Below are 12,845 nucleotides of genomic sequence, written 5' to 3' on the forward strand. Positions count from 1 at the left end.
TATTTAGTGCTTACCATTGAAAATTTACTTGGAAAAGCCATTGAAAGATCAGAAAAACTGTAATATATGTATACATATATATTGACATTTATGCATGATAATTGGAATTATTTTTAAAATGAAATTCTTGACTTTATAGTTCTCAATGATCCAAAATTATATGTTGTGTTGTCTAAGGGGACATGTCTTCAAGCCTGGTAACCTGAGTTCCACTCCTGGGATACATATGATGGAAGACGATAACTAACTTTTACAAGTTGTTCTCTTCGCTCTGGATGCATGCCGTAGCACATGTGTGGACATACACACATTCCTACACACATAGGCACACACAAAAACACAGTAACTACCTTAATAAATAATATTTTAAAAGGTAATGGAATTTTTTAATAATTAACCCTAAAGTTTAAGCTAAGGAGACAAGTATATATACTGTTTGGAAAAGTGATTTGGGAATGCAATATTTCTTTAAACAGTACATAATTTTTATTGTCAAATTTCTACTGGAAACTCTGCAGACAATTTGAACTTCTAGTTAGTTAATACACTGTTCTAAAAGCATAAGCATTTTCTAAGAAAGCAGTATAGCTTGCAAGGTCAGAACACATGCAATGTAGAGATTATAAAAAATAAAACAACTATTACAGTAAAACAGTAAAAATAATTGCCATTAAAGCAGCATGTGCGTAAATCCCTCAAATATTTTTATCTATATACATGGTGATTTTACAGAGTTGCTACCGAGGATGAATTGGACCTGAATGATTAGCTGGTACAGAATCTTTTCTTTAGGCAACATGCCTTAATCAACAGCCCTGCAAGACAGCTAATCTTGTATACGGTACCCACAAGAATATTGCAGCCTATATTTCTTTTTTAAATTGATTTTTATTGAGCTCTACATTTTTCTCTGCTCCCCTCCCTGCCTCTCTCCTCTCCCCTTCAGCCCTCCCCCAAGGTCCCCATGCTCCCAATTTAATCAGGAGATCTTATCTTTTTCTACTTTCTACTTCCCATGTAGACTTAGGTTGTTTCCAGTTTCTGGCTATGAGAAACAAAGCTGCTATGAACATAGTTGAGCACATATCTTTGTGGCACGATTGAGCATCCTTTGGATATATACCCCAAAGTGGTACTACTGGGTCTTGAGGAAGGTTGTTTCCTAATTTTCTAAGAAATCACCACACTGACATGCAAAGGGGTTGTGTCAGCTTGCATTCCCACCAGCAATGCAGATGTGTTCACTTTACCCCACATTCTCTCCAGCATATGTTGTCATCAGTGTTTTTGATCTTGGCCATTCTTACAGGTGTAAAATGGAATCTCAGTTGTTTTGATTTGCATTTTTCTGATGACTAAGGATGTTGAACATGTCCTTAAGTGTCTTTCAGCCATTTTAGATTCCTCTGTTGAGAGTTCTCTATTTAGATCTGTACTTCATTTTTCTTTTATTGGATTATGTGTTCTTTTGATGACCAATTTCTTGAGTTCTTTGTATACAACCTATATATCTTGTCCAATCATGCTCTGTTTTGTTCCTTTCATGGCATCTGTATTTTTTTTTCTCGATGGATTTTATCCTCCCCTTAGATGTGTGAAGATTTTTAAAGATTAGAAATCTGAATAATCTTTGTTCATTCTTAACTTCCTACTAAATTAAGAAACTTTTTTATTCTTTAAATATAGTTAATTTAAAATTTTAATAATTGTAAAAATTACAGTACTCCCACACATTCTATTCAGCAGCAGGATGATGGGCATATGTGTGGGGCTCAGACTGATGCTCTCAAATCAGTTGTCTTCCTCTGCTTAGTTGACTCCGGCACTGCCAGGAGCTACTGCTGAAACTGTCTCCACAGTCTATGGGTAGACTTTTTAATCTAATGCTTAGTTGAAGCATCAAAGTTTGTTCCCCCCCCCCCAAATTGAGACATGTTTAGGATGATATCCATGACAAAATCACAATTCTGGTTTCTTAAAAGTTCCTAGAACAAACAAAGGATCTGCCTTAACTGACATCGAACATACCGATTTTCCTCAAGTGTTTATTGTTACCGCTGTTTAGATGAGAAACCATACAACGATGAGATAAAGATTCTCTAGGGAAATAAGAGAAATGAGTTATGACTCAATCGCATTACCTTTTGTAAACAGGGCTGCCAGCTAATTTAGATTTTTTTTAAAACCTTTAACAGTAAGAGATTATTTTGATAAATTATTCATATTTCTGCACTTTGCACCATCTTACAATTTGCATATCTGGCAGCACCTGGGCCGCTCATCCAGACATCAGCACCCTTGGTCAGACAGAATGACCAAGGCTGCTTCATTATTAATTTCATCTCAATAGAGTGATTATCATACTAAAATGAATCATTATCCCAGAAATATGCTTTCCTGGAGCAATAAGTACAAGAGGCTTAGCCTAAGAACTTGTAAGCACATAAATTCTTAGTTTAATTTTAAATCTTGCTCTATTTTGGTAGCATCTGTGTCGAAGGACATAGCTCAGTTTCATAAGAAAATATGAGAATATCGTTCTGTAAGAATAGTGAGAAATAATTCATACCCTGTTTGATCAGCTTATCCAAGTTCAGGATAAATTGTTTTCAGATTCTTGTATCTTTGGAAGATGTGATACTATTGGTCCAAATTTAACTTTTGAATTGGTGACTATGGATTTCTCTCATGGTTTATGTCAAAGACAGTGCAATTCTATCTTTATTTCCTCCCCCAATATTTAATTATTTTTATTAGGGCAAGTGTGAACATGCTTTGTAATTTCTTTCACTTGCAAGCACACCGGTTGCTCCCGAGGTCTGGTTACAATATGTCACCACAAGAATGATAAGTCACCTTCCACTCTGGCAAGGGGCAAAGCTTCAGTCATAGAACCATCAGGTGATGGTTCCTCCTGCAGCTGTCCAACTGTTCAGTACCAGTCCTCAAGCCTCAGTTTCTTTAAATGACCTCTCTTGGAAAAGCAATCATGATACATTTCTTCCTCTGAAGGGTATTAGCAATCTAACGACTGTTCCGGAACGTTGGAGCGCTCATATATCTCATAGGTGGAGAGTCACGGAAGATACAGCCAAGGATACTGATTTTGCCAGAATTCTTTTTCCTCCCTCAGCAGCTACGTTGCCTTCACCATATCCCTCTAATTCTTATGTACTTCCAACTTTTCTGTCACCAAACAAGCAAAGTACCAATATGTGTCCCAGTGGACACACAATGACTGGAGGTAGGGAAGCAGAAACCTAATCAACTGCAACACCCTCTGCTGATGGATCAGGTGGGCGGGAGGAGCACTCAAGACCATAGTAACTCACCTTCAGTAAACTTCTATATTTAGTTCTCTTGCTTAACCTAAATGTCTTGTGTGTTGCAAAACCTTCAAGGGGCTGCCATTTGAACTATCTTTTTTGAAAATCAGTCAAAGGATTTGATTCATGACTTGCCTAACGAAGAGCTGCTTTCTTCTTTCTCTAGGGAGATACCAAAAGTTCCACTTGTACAAATGTTATCTGTTTCCAATATAATCTACTGAGAATAAAGTTCTAAACTTCAAAATAAAAAGGCTTTCTGCTTAAAAAATGATTAATTATTAGGAACAAGGGAGATTGGTTGTTCACTTTTATACCAATCTGGTCAGCTGAACTTTTCCACTATTATCACTCATTAGATTTCCTGTGCATTTTCTTTTGGGTTTATTAAAGATAATTTTGTTAGTAGATCTTTAGGTTCTAAAGTTACGTAGATTAGTAAGCAACAATTAGTAACCGTAAGGGATTTGTAGACTACTGAGAAGAAACAGCTGTGTAAGTAATTTAATGTATGACTACCCTGAGATTGAAATCTTTCAGTGCCATGCCCAGTAAACTAGAATTAAGGAATGACGAATGTGTAGACCATGGTACTACTACTAATTTCTCGCCTTAGCACTTGCTTCTACTCATTCCATTTCCCTTGTCAGATTTTCCCCTTGCTTAATGGGCTCTTTATTATTTATTTCACTGTCATTTTCCAAGTGAAGGATCTAATACATTATTCAAGTTTTTCTCGTTACCATTTTGAAACAGTAATTCATTTCTCTGACTTTATTCTAAAAAATAGCTATAATAAATGCAGTGATTTTTTTCCAGTGGTGGAAGAGACGTTAAAACAATTTTCAGATGCAAATATTTTTTCTTAAATAATACTATAATCCCCTATTGTCCAATAGCCAAAGACAAATGCTGAGGGCTCTATTGTAGAAATTTATTTGCTTGTTGCAGGTATTTGAAACTTACATCCAACATTAATTGAAGTCAAAATACAAATGATGACCCATAATGACAAGCTTATCATTTTAATATTTGAATATGTGACAAAAATGATTATTTAATTAAATGTATAATGTCAATATTTTTTCAATTCTGTTAAATCAAGTTTTTTCATGCCTGTGGATTCAAGAAGTTGAGACATTAGGCTTATGAGATCATGACAATTTATTTGTATTATTATGTTTCGTGATGTTTAGAATAATGACTTGTTGAAAAATTTTTTCAACATGATAAAGCATGAGAGATGAATTATGCTGGCATTTTAATATGAGATGTTACTTTTATTACAATTCAAATTTTAGTTCCTTCCATTGTTTTATGGTACTGGTTAGATTAAAGAAGGGCTTATACATACTGGCCTATGGTTTTATGGCATAAATATCGATTATCAATTTCAGAACTATTATAATATTTGAATGATGCTATGATAATTCAATTTATTTAAAATTATATTTTTTGATGAAAAGACACATCTAAAAATTGTCAAATAAAGGTTAATAACAACATAAAAATACATTTGAAATTTTTCATTATATTACATTGGTCGGGAGGATACAGAAATAATGCTTGCTACCATTTGGGAACTTTTCAGTGACTGTAAGGAGTATGTATCTCACTTTATTATTTTTGTTATTTCTGCCTTTGTTGGGAATTTGTCTCTCGTATAGTGTTAGTTTCTTTGGCAGAAATCGAAAGGAGGCAGCGAATGTACCTTTGTTGGAGATCTGCCTGGATTTCATGTGTTTTCTCTTCTGTGAGCTTTGGTGAGGGTTTCTTTTGTTGTGCATTTATGGTCTCAGGATTGAGTCTCCTCTTTAAACCCGAAAACAGTTCTGTTGAAAACAGGCGTTCTGTTCAAGCAAATGTCAGGTCTGATCATCTCTGCAGGTGTCCTTAGTAACTCTGAGACTGCTGCTGCAGCTGAGTGGCCACAAGTGGGCAGAGCTGTTAAAAAAGGCCTTTGGTTTTATGCTATTCGCTTCTCCTGACATGCCTTGCATGGAAGAGGTTGTAAATTAACACACATTAACTTAAGATCTTGAACTCAGGGAAGAACTACATGGAATCGTGAGGGATTCATGCTGTTGGTATGACCCTGCGATTTCCTTCTGTTGAAATCGCCTTGCAGACTGTCCCTTTAACAATGAATTTTGTGCCATGGGAGAGGGTTGAAGGGGAGGGGAGAAGCAGGGAGGGTAGCAAAGAAAAGTGTAGAGCTCCATAAAACCAATTAAAGAAAGAAAAAATAATTGTGGTCTATAAAGATGTCTCAGCAAACTTTTAAAAGCACTTGATGTTCATGCATCGGGTCCTAATCAGGTCCTTGCATCCACATGCAACTCAAATTGTAACTCAAATTCCAAGGAATTGAACCTCTCTTTTGACCTCAGAGAGTGTCAGACATGCAGTAGTGCACATACATACATGCACGTAAAACACTCCTTCACATAAAATAAAGTATTTAAATCTTAAAACAGAGGAACTTTGATCCAATAACAGTATTGAGAACAAATCAGTGTGCATTAATAAACCAATATGGATTTTTTGTTGTTATTATTGTTGTTTTGTTTCAATTTTGGTAAGGGATAGATAAAGACAAGTTTTAGAGAGAGAACTGAGGCACAGCAGAAATAAGAACCGATGGAGAATGCTCCTTAAAATATACCCATCCATGTGTAAGTGACCTTGCAGAGAGAGAGGTCATTCAAATGATCTCTGAGAAGTCAGAAACCAGGTTTTAGATAAATAACTATAATAATAGTAATAATAATAATAGAAAAAAAACAATAGATACTCTATTCATACAGAACTAAAGAATTACTACTTTTATAATAACAGTAAGGATATAAATTATCTCTAGAATAAGAGACAAAACATTTTTGTTTTTCCAAGGACATGGAATGTTATTATTATTGTTATAGAGATGGGATTTCTCTGTGAAATGCCCTGACAGTTCTAAAACTCACTCTATAAATAAGGCTGGCCTCGCACTCACAGAGATCTGCCTGCCTCTGCTTCCTGAGTGCTGGGTTTAAAGGCATGCACCACCACCACCCTTCTATTTTTATTATATATAAGGAAGAAAGGAGAGTATTTGCATATATACATGTGTGTTCACTTGTATATATGCATTTGTGTGTATGTGTGTTTGGGGGACATTTCAGGTGTCAATTCATAGACACATAGTCCACCTTCTTTTAAGACAAGTTTCCTCATTGACTTGGAATGTGTTAAGACTTCTAGATTGGCTGGACATTAAGCCATAGGGTTCTGACTGTGTCCCTCAGTGTTATAGTTATGAGTGCCTCCCACCATGTCCAGCTATTGTCTGTGAGTTCTGAGGAACAAACTCGGTTCCCATGCTTTGCAGGCAAGCATTTTACATACTGAACCATTCACATAGTTGAGCTTATTACTCTTTGCCAAACTATTTTGATGTTGAATTGTCCCTTGTTAATATTACTTTTATTTATTCTTGAAATATTGTATTAATTTTTAGACATGTACACAATGTATTTCGATTATATTTATCCCTGTAACCTAACTCCAGACCTCCTGGGGTCCTGCAAGACAACACTTCTGCCTCCCAACTTCATATTCTATTTGCTTGATTTTAAAGATTTGTTTCTATTATTTTTAGTTTGTGTGGTGAGTGTGTGTATGTGTGTCAGTCTGAGTGTGGATATGGACATTTTAGTGCAATTGCCCTCAGAACCCCAAGGAGATAGACCACTGGGAAACTAGAGTTACAGGAAATTGTGAGCCCCCTTACTTAGGTGTTGTGAACAGAGCTCAAGTTCCCCGGAAAAGCAGTACATGGCCTCAATCTCTGAAACATCTCCCCAGATCTTATTTGTTTGCTTTCAAATTAATAATCTGAGTCTAATTAGTGATGCTCATTTGTATATCTGTGCAGGGCCATTTCATGGGTACTTTCTAGAAGTCTTCTGTCAGCTGTCAAGTGCTAATAGTTTCTAAGCAATGAGAAGGTCCCTAAAGCATCCATGCTGAAAGTTTGATAAACTTGATCTTGTACAAATTCTGTGTACAATTGTGTGTTGTTGCAAATAGCCAAAACTACAGATATTCATAGGTCTGATGACCTAACATGTCAACAAGTCAGCATTTTACAATGCTCTTCCCCATCCAGAGGCTCTTGCACTCTTTCGTTCCCTCTTTCTTAGTGATCTCTAATCCTTGGGTTGGAGAGAGGTTAATACAGACGAGCATCTGAGGCTGAGCCCTCAGAATCACTCTTACTCACAGTGCTCTGTCCAGTCAGTCACGTCGTCCAATAATGTTCTCAAAACTCTAATCAGTATAGTTTTAAATATGCTGATATCTAATGAAAGACAGAAGACAAGTATATGTGTTGTCAATACTATCTTTGTGTCTGCATTAGAAAATATATATACTAAGGATTGTAATTTTTTTTTTTTTTTAGAGCCAGGAAAATCTGAAGCCAAACAAACAACTACAAAAGTCACAGCACAAGGTAAGTAATCAACACTTTAAAAATACTACTGAGGCATTAGACCATAAAGCAAAACAAACAAAACAGAAACAGCAACAGCCCATAATTTACAATCCCAGAGAACCTAGACAACAAAGAGGACCCCAAGAGAGACATACATGGATCTAATGTACATGGGAAGTAGAAAAAGACAAGATACTCTGACTAAATTGGGGACCATGGGAGAAGATAGAAGGAGAGGGGAGAGGAGAAAAAATATCTAGCTCAATAAAAACAATTAAAAATAAATAATAAATAAATAAATAAAAACACTACTGTTTTTACCTCTTCTGTTCATAGCATTTTATTGAGAAAGCAAAAACTGTTTATTGCAGAAGAGCGCCATCTGCTGATTGCTCTTCTGCAGTAAACAAACTGTTGCTAGATTTTTTGAAAATTGGAAATAGATTTTTTTATACAAATATTCCGAATATGATTCCACTCCCACAAGTCCTCCAAGATTCACCCCTACCTCCCCATCCATCTAAACCCACATCTTTTCATACTCTTCCCCATCAGAAACCAGACATCTAGAATAGAAATAAAATAATATAAAATAAACCAAGCATACCTGAATGGAACAAAACAAACAAAAACCCCAAAGATTCAAACAAAAAACATAAAAGACATAAATATAGACATATAGACATACACATTGTAACACGAAGAAATTCCCCATTAAAGCAAAATAAGAAACTAATATTACAGTTATAAGTAGAAGATTTGTTAAAAGAAAGAAAAAAAGAAAGAAAAAAACACATAGCCAAAGCATTGTGGGATGAAAACACTTCCAGAGATACCAATGAGTATATTTTGTATTGGCCATCTACTGCTGGGAATGGGGCCTGGCCCTAAGGGTGGCTTGTGTCCTTAGTGAGACTCTGTTAGAGAAAACAAACTTTTTATTTGTGTCTAGTTACAAATTGGAGACAGTTTAAGGATTAGGGATGAAGGCTTGTCTCCAGTTCTGCTCTCATCACTGGGACCACATCAGGCCCAGTCCTGTCTAGGCTCTGTGCATGCTGTCACAGTTTCTGTGACTTCATGTTATCATAGATCCCATTGTGTTTGCTTGGTGTTGGGTGTATTTTCTTGGTGTCCTCCATCCCTTCTGGCTAGCACATGCTTTGCACTTCCTCTTCTGCATGGTTACCTGAGATGTGTTGTGGGGATGTGATTAATGGAGACATCCATTTATGACTGTGTTCCAAGTCTCTCATGCTCCGCACATTGTTCAGCTGTGGATCTTCTGTATCTATTCCCATGTACCGCAGGAGAAAGCTTCTCTAATGATGACTGAGCAAGTCAAATGACTATGGCAAAACGTCCTAAGGAGTCATTTTGTTGGCATGTTCTTTATCAATGTATTATTATGTTGCTTTCTCCTATGTTCCCGGCTTGTGTAGTCTCAGATTCTTGGCCACCCAAGTAGTGCTAGGGATGAGTTCCATCTCATGGATTGGCCATAAATCAAATCAAATATTGTTTGGTTACTCTAACAAGATTTGTGCCATCATTGAGTCAGAAAATCTTGTTGGCAGGTTACGATTGTATGTCATAGAATATTACTATAAAATGTGTTACTTTTTTATGCTGTGGAACATTGATGCAAAGATGTGCTACATTCTTTCATGTTGCATTTGTTTAACTGGGTGAAACTTTACCCCTTTTTCTATCTGGAACACCTGAGCTCACTGGCGAAGCAGGAGAGAGAAATAGGAGGGGCTAGCAGGAAAGAATAAATAGATAGGAAAAAGCGCAAATAAAGATAGAGGAGCAAAAGAAGGAGGAGGAGGACATCATGGGGCAGCCACCCAGCTACACAGCAACTCATGGAGTAAGTAAATAAAGGCATATAAAATACAGAAAGATAAAAGTCCAGAGGTAAAAGGCAGGCAGGTTAATTTAAGCTAAGAAAAATTAAATTAAATTAAACCTCGCTAAGACTGGGCCTTCAAAAAAAAAAAAAAAAAGAATAAGCCCCATGAGATTTATTTGGGAGCTCAGTTTCAGGCCACCTAAAGAACCAAAATAGTAAAGAGAAAAAATGAACCACAATCGTAGACTGAAGGATTTGAAGCTGGGTTATTGTTCACCTTTCTACTTTGGTGGCTTATAGCGTACCTTCCAGTACCATGAACAATGATCTTTAAAGCAAGTATTTCTTTAGCCATTTGAACAAGCTCTATTGAGAATGATGCTGAATCTACATACCTGAAGAAATGCAACCAGTGCATTGCCTCTAAGATTCATTCAAGATGCTTTAATACATATTTTCAAAAGGAACCTCAAATAAATACATAAAAATGCACAGATTAACTATTACCATAACAATTTTTAATGGGTTGGTTACATCAGTTATATTTTATGACTGGTTCATATTAGAACAGTCTATTGGAATGTTAGAAAATCAATATTATTATCTAAATGCTCTCATTGCAAAAGCTGGATTCCAGATATACTAAAAAAATAATTAGCTTTATGAACCATACGAGAACATTACTTCCATCACTCACTGATCTATCTCCTCCGGGCTTAAAAGTCCAAGTGGTGTATTCTCAAACCAGTAGCAATTAGACAAAACACAAAAGGGAGACCCAAGAATTCTGCTATTGTCACCTATGAAAAGTTTAGAGAATAGTTTAAGAAAACAATAGGGAAATATTCATCGAGCAGGAGATCCATTTTCTCTTCTACCCTGGATTATTCAGTGCTGAGATGTTTAACAATAAGAGATATACATTTAGACAGTGGTATGATTGTTTCTGGGTTGAGGGGCCTCGCAGCAAACTCATTAGCATACAGTGTGTTGTGAGATATGACTGAATGTATTGCATCTGACCTAAATCTTATTTATCAGCAATTTATGCAAGCATGGTTAAGGGCTAGGGAGCTACTTTTAAGTTTTCTTGCTGATTACCAGTTCAACAAAATTGCTTCTTCTTTACAAAAGTTTATATAGGGAATGTAATAAATATTATTTGAGGTAGAAAATCAGAGTGAGTCTATAAGAAAATATATATCAGGGTAAATTCCATGGGCAAATAACTTTTCCTAAAAAGAGTTCTTATTGTGTTCGTGTGTGTGTGTGTGTGTGTGTGTGTGTGTGTGTGCATGTGAGATTTTAGGTCCTTCTATTTTACCTCAAAGTTCTGATAATGATTCAATGGTTGAAGAACAACTTGGGTCAGGAATTAAATTAACTTAACAGTCAAATGCAAATGGAATTGAACAGGAAGGGTTGGAAAGACATGTGGAAATGCACTTCAAATTTCAGTTAAGGACCACAGGCTCAGTGATTTACACAAAAGCACATTTTAGGCAAGGCAACATCTGAAAGTTTGGTGTTCAAATAAAATATTATTGTTGAATTACTATTATTTCAAATAATGTATTATTGTTGAATTCATCCTTGACTAGTAATCTGGAGTCTCTTCATGGCATTAGAGCTCTTCTTGATAGAAAGGCAGCTGCCAGTGTTGATTTAGCACCCTGAGCAATGCGGCATCCAATTCTGTAGGATGTATTCAGAGAAAAGGCAATGACACACTCAAATAAGAAACAGCATGATGGGAATAATCACTCTCAGTACTGCAGAATTTCCAGAGATCATTCATATAGCAGATACATAATTAAACTATGTACAGAAACAAAGAAATAACTGATGTTTTCAAGAAATATAGGAAGGGACAAAGTTTATACACTAGTGACAATAAAGTCATAATAGATAGACAGTTTGGAAGTAGACCAAGTAAAACTGAACCCTAAAGTATAACACGCCATCAAATAATAGCTGAAATATTATTTTATTTATTATTATTTCATTATTATTTTATTGTTTTTAGATTATTTTAGAAAGGATTGATTTGATATAAGTATAGATTTTTGCAAGTTCTTGAAGAAATTTAAATTTCAGAGGCTTTATTCTTTGTAGAATTCATAAATGGTATTTTTAGTATATTCTTACTGCAAATGAAAAATAGACTTAAAACCAGCATATATTTCTTCAGGAGCAAACTATATATTTTGTAGAAAATCATTTACATTTTTGATGGATACAGACATAATTTATGTTTTATGACTTTCAAAGAGAAGTTGTAATTTATAAGATATAACAATGTGTAAAATTTAAATGGAAAAAGTGATTTACAGAAGGATAAACTTGTCTTCTTGTTTATGTGATTCAATATATAATATATATATATATATATTTTTTCTATATTCTCATTTCTGATTTTTAAGAAGTCGTCACACAGTTATATAGTTTTTGTTTATATAGTTATTTTTATAGTGTGTTTATGTAGTTATGGATAATTATTTATTTATATATTATTTATGTAGTAATAGCTATGCAGTTTTTGGTGGGCTTAGTAGTTCGTGGACTATGTCTTGCAGACTCTTTCATGAATCAGGAACCCCAAAAGATCATCTCACCTTTAGGCAAGTTCAGTAGTCCTCTCTCTGCGGGTTCTCTGTGTCCAGTTTATGCAATAGTCTAGGCAAGAACAGTTTCTTGCCCAAATGGCTATCAAACTCCATAAGGATCCTCTTCGATGCCCATCTTCCTCTTGAAGTAGATTGGTGCTGCCAGGAGCAGAGTGTCTCATTGTCATGAAAAGTCCTAAGTTATTAAAACATTTAAAATGCCATATTCTATAATCTTTGAAAAATATGAAGAATACCTATCTAAAATATATCTATGTACATCTAGAAAATCTTAACTAACATGACTACAAGCTTGAGTACTATGATTATCTATTAACCTATACTTCTTAATTATACATTACATTTTTTAATGAACTACACAATCACAATATCTTAATCAATAGCAGAAATATGCATATACATATAACAAAATTGACCTTAAATCTCTATCAATAAAGCAAAATCTATACTAATACAAATTATTCATATCTATATCATATCCCCCTTTAAATGTTAAAGAACGTTTATAAACCATATTTGGGAACATGGGAGCAGTTTTTTCTCTCCAAACTGCTTCCTGC

General features: G+C 35.2%; 1 pseudogene; it reads right to left on the bottom strand.

Moving 5' to 3' along the window:
- Nucleotides 1-2,740: 2,740 nt before the first annotated feature.
- Nucleotides 2,741-3,322, bottom strand: LOC121449280 (annotated as a pseudogene).
- Nucleotides 3,323-12,845: the final 9,523 nt, after the last annotated feature.

Source organism: Microtus oregoni, unplaced genomic scaffold, assembly GCF_018167655.1.
Source record: "Microtus oregoni isolate MIOR12 unplaced genomic scaffold, Mior012 000006F_ref0000085, whole genome shotgun sequence".
NCBI lineage: Eukaryota > Metazoa > Chordata > Mammalia > Rodentia > Cricetidae > Microtus > Microtus oregoni.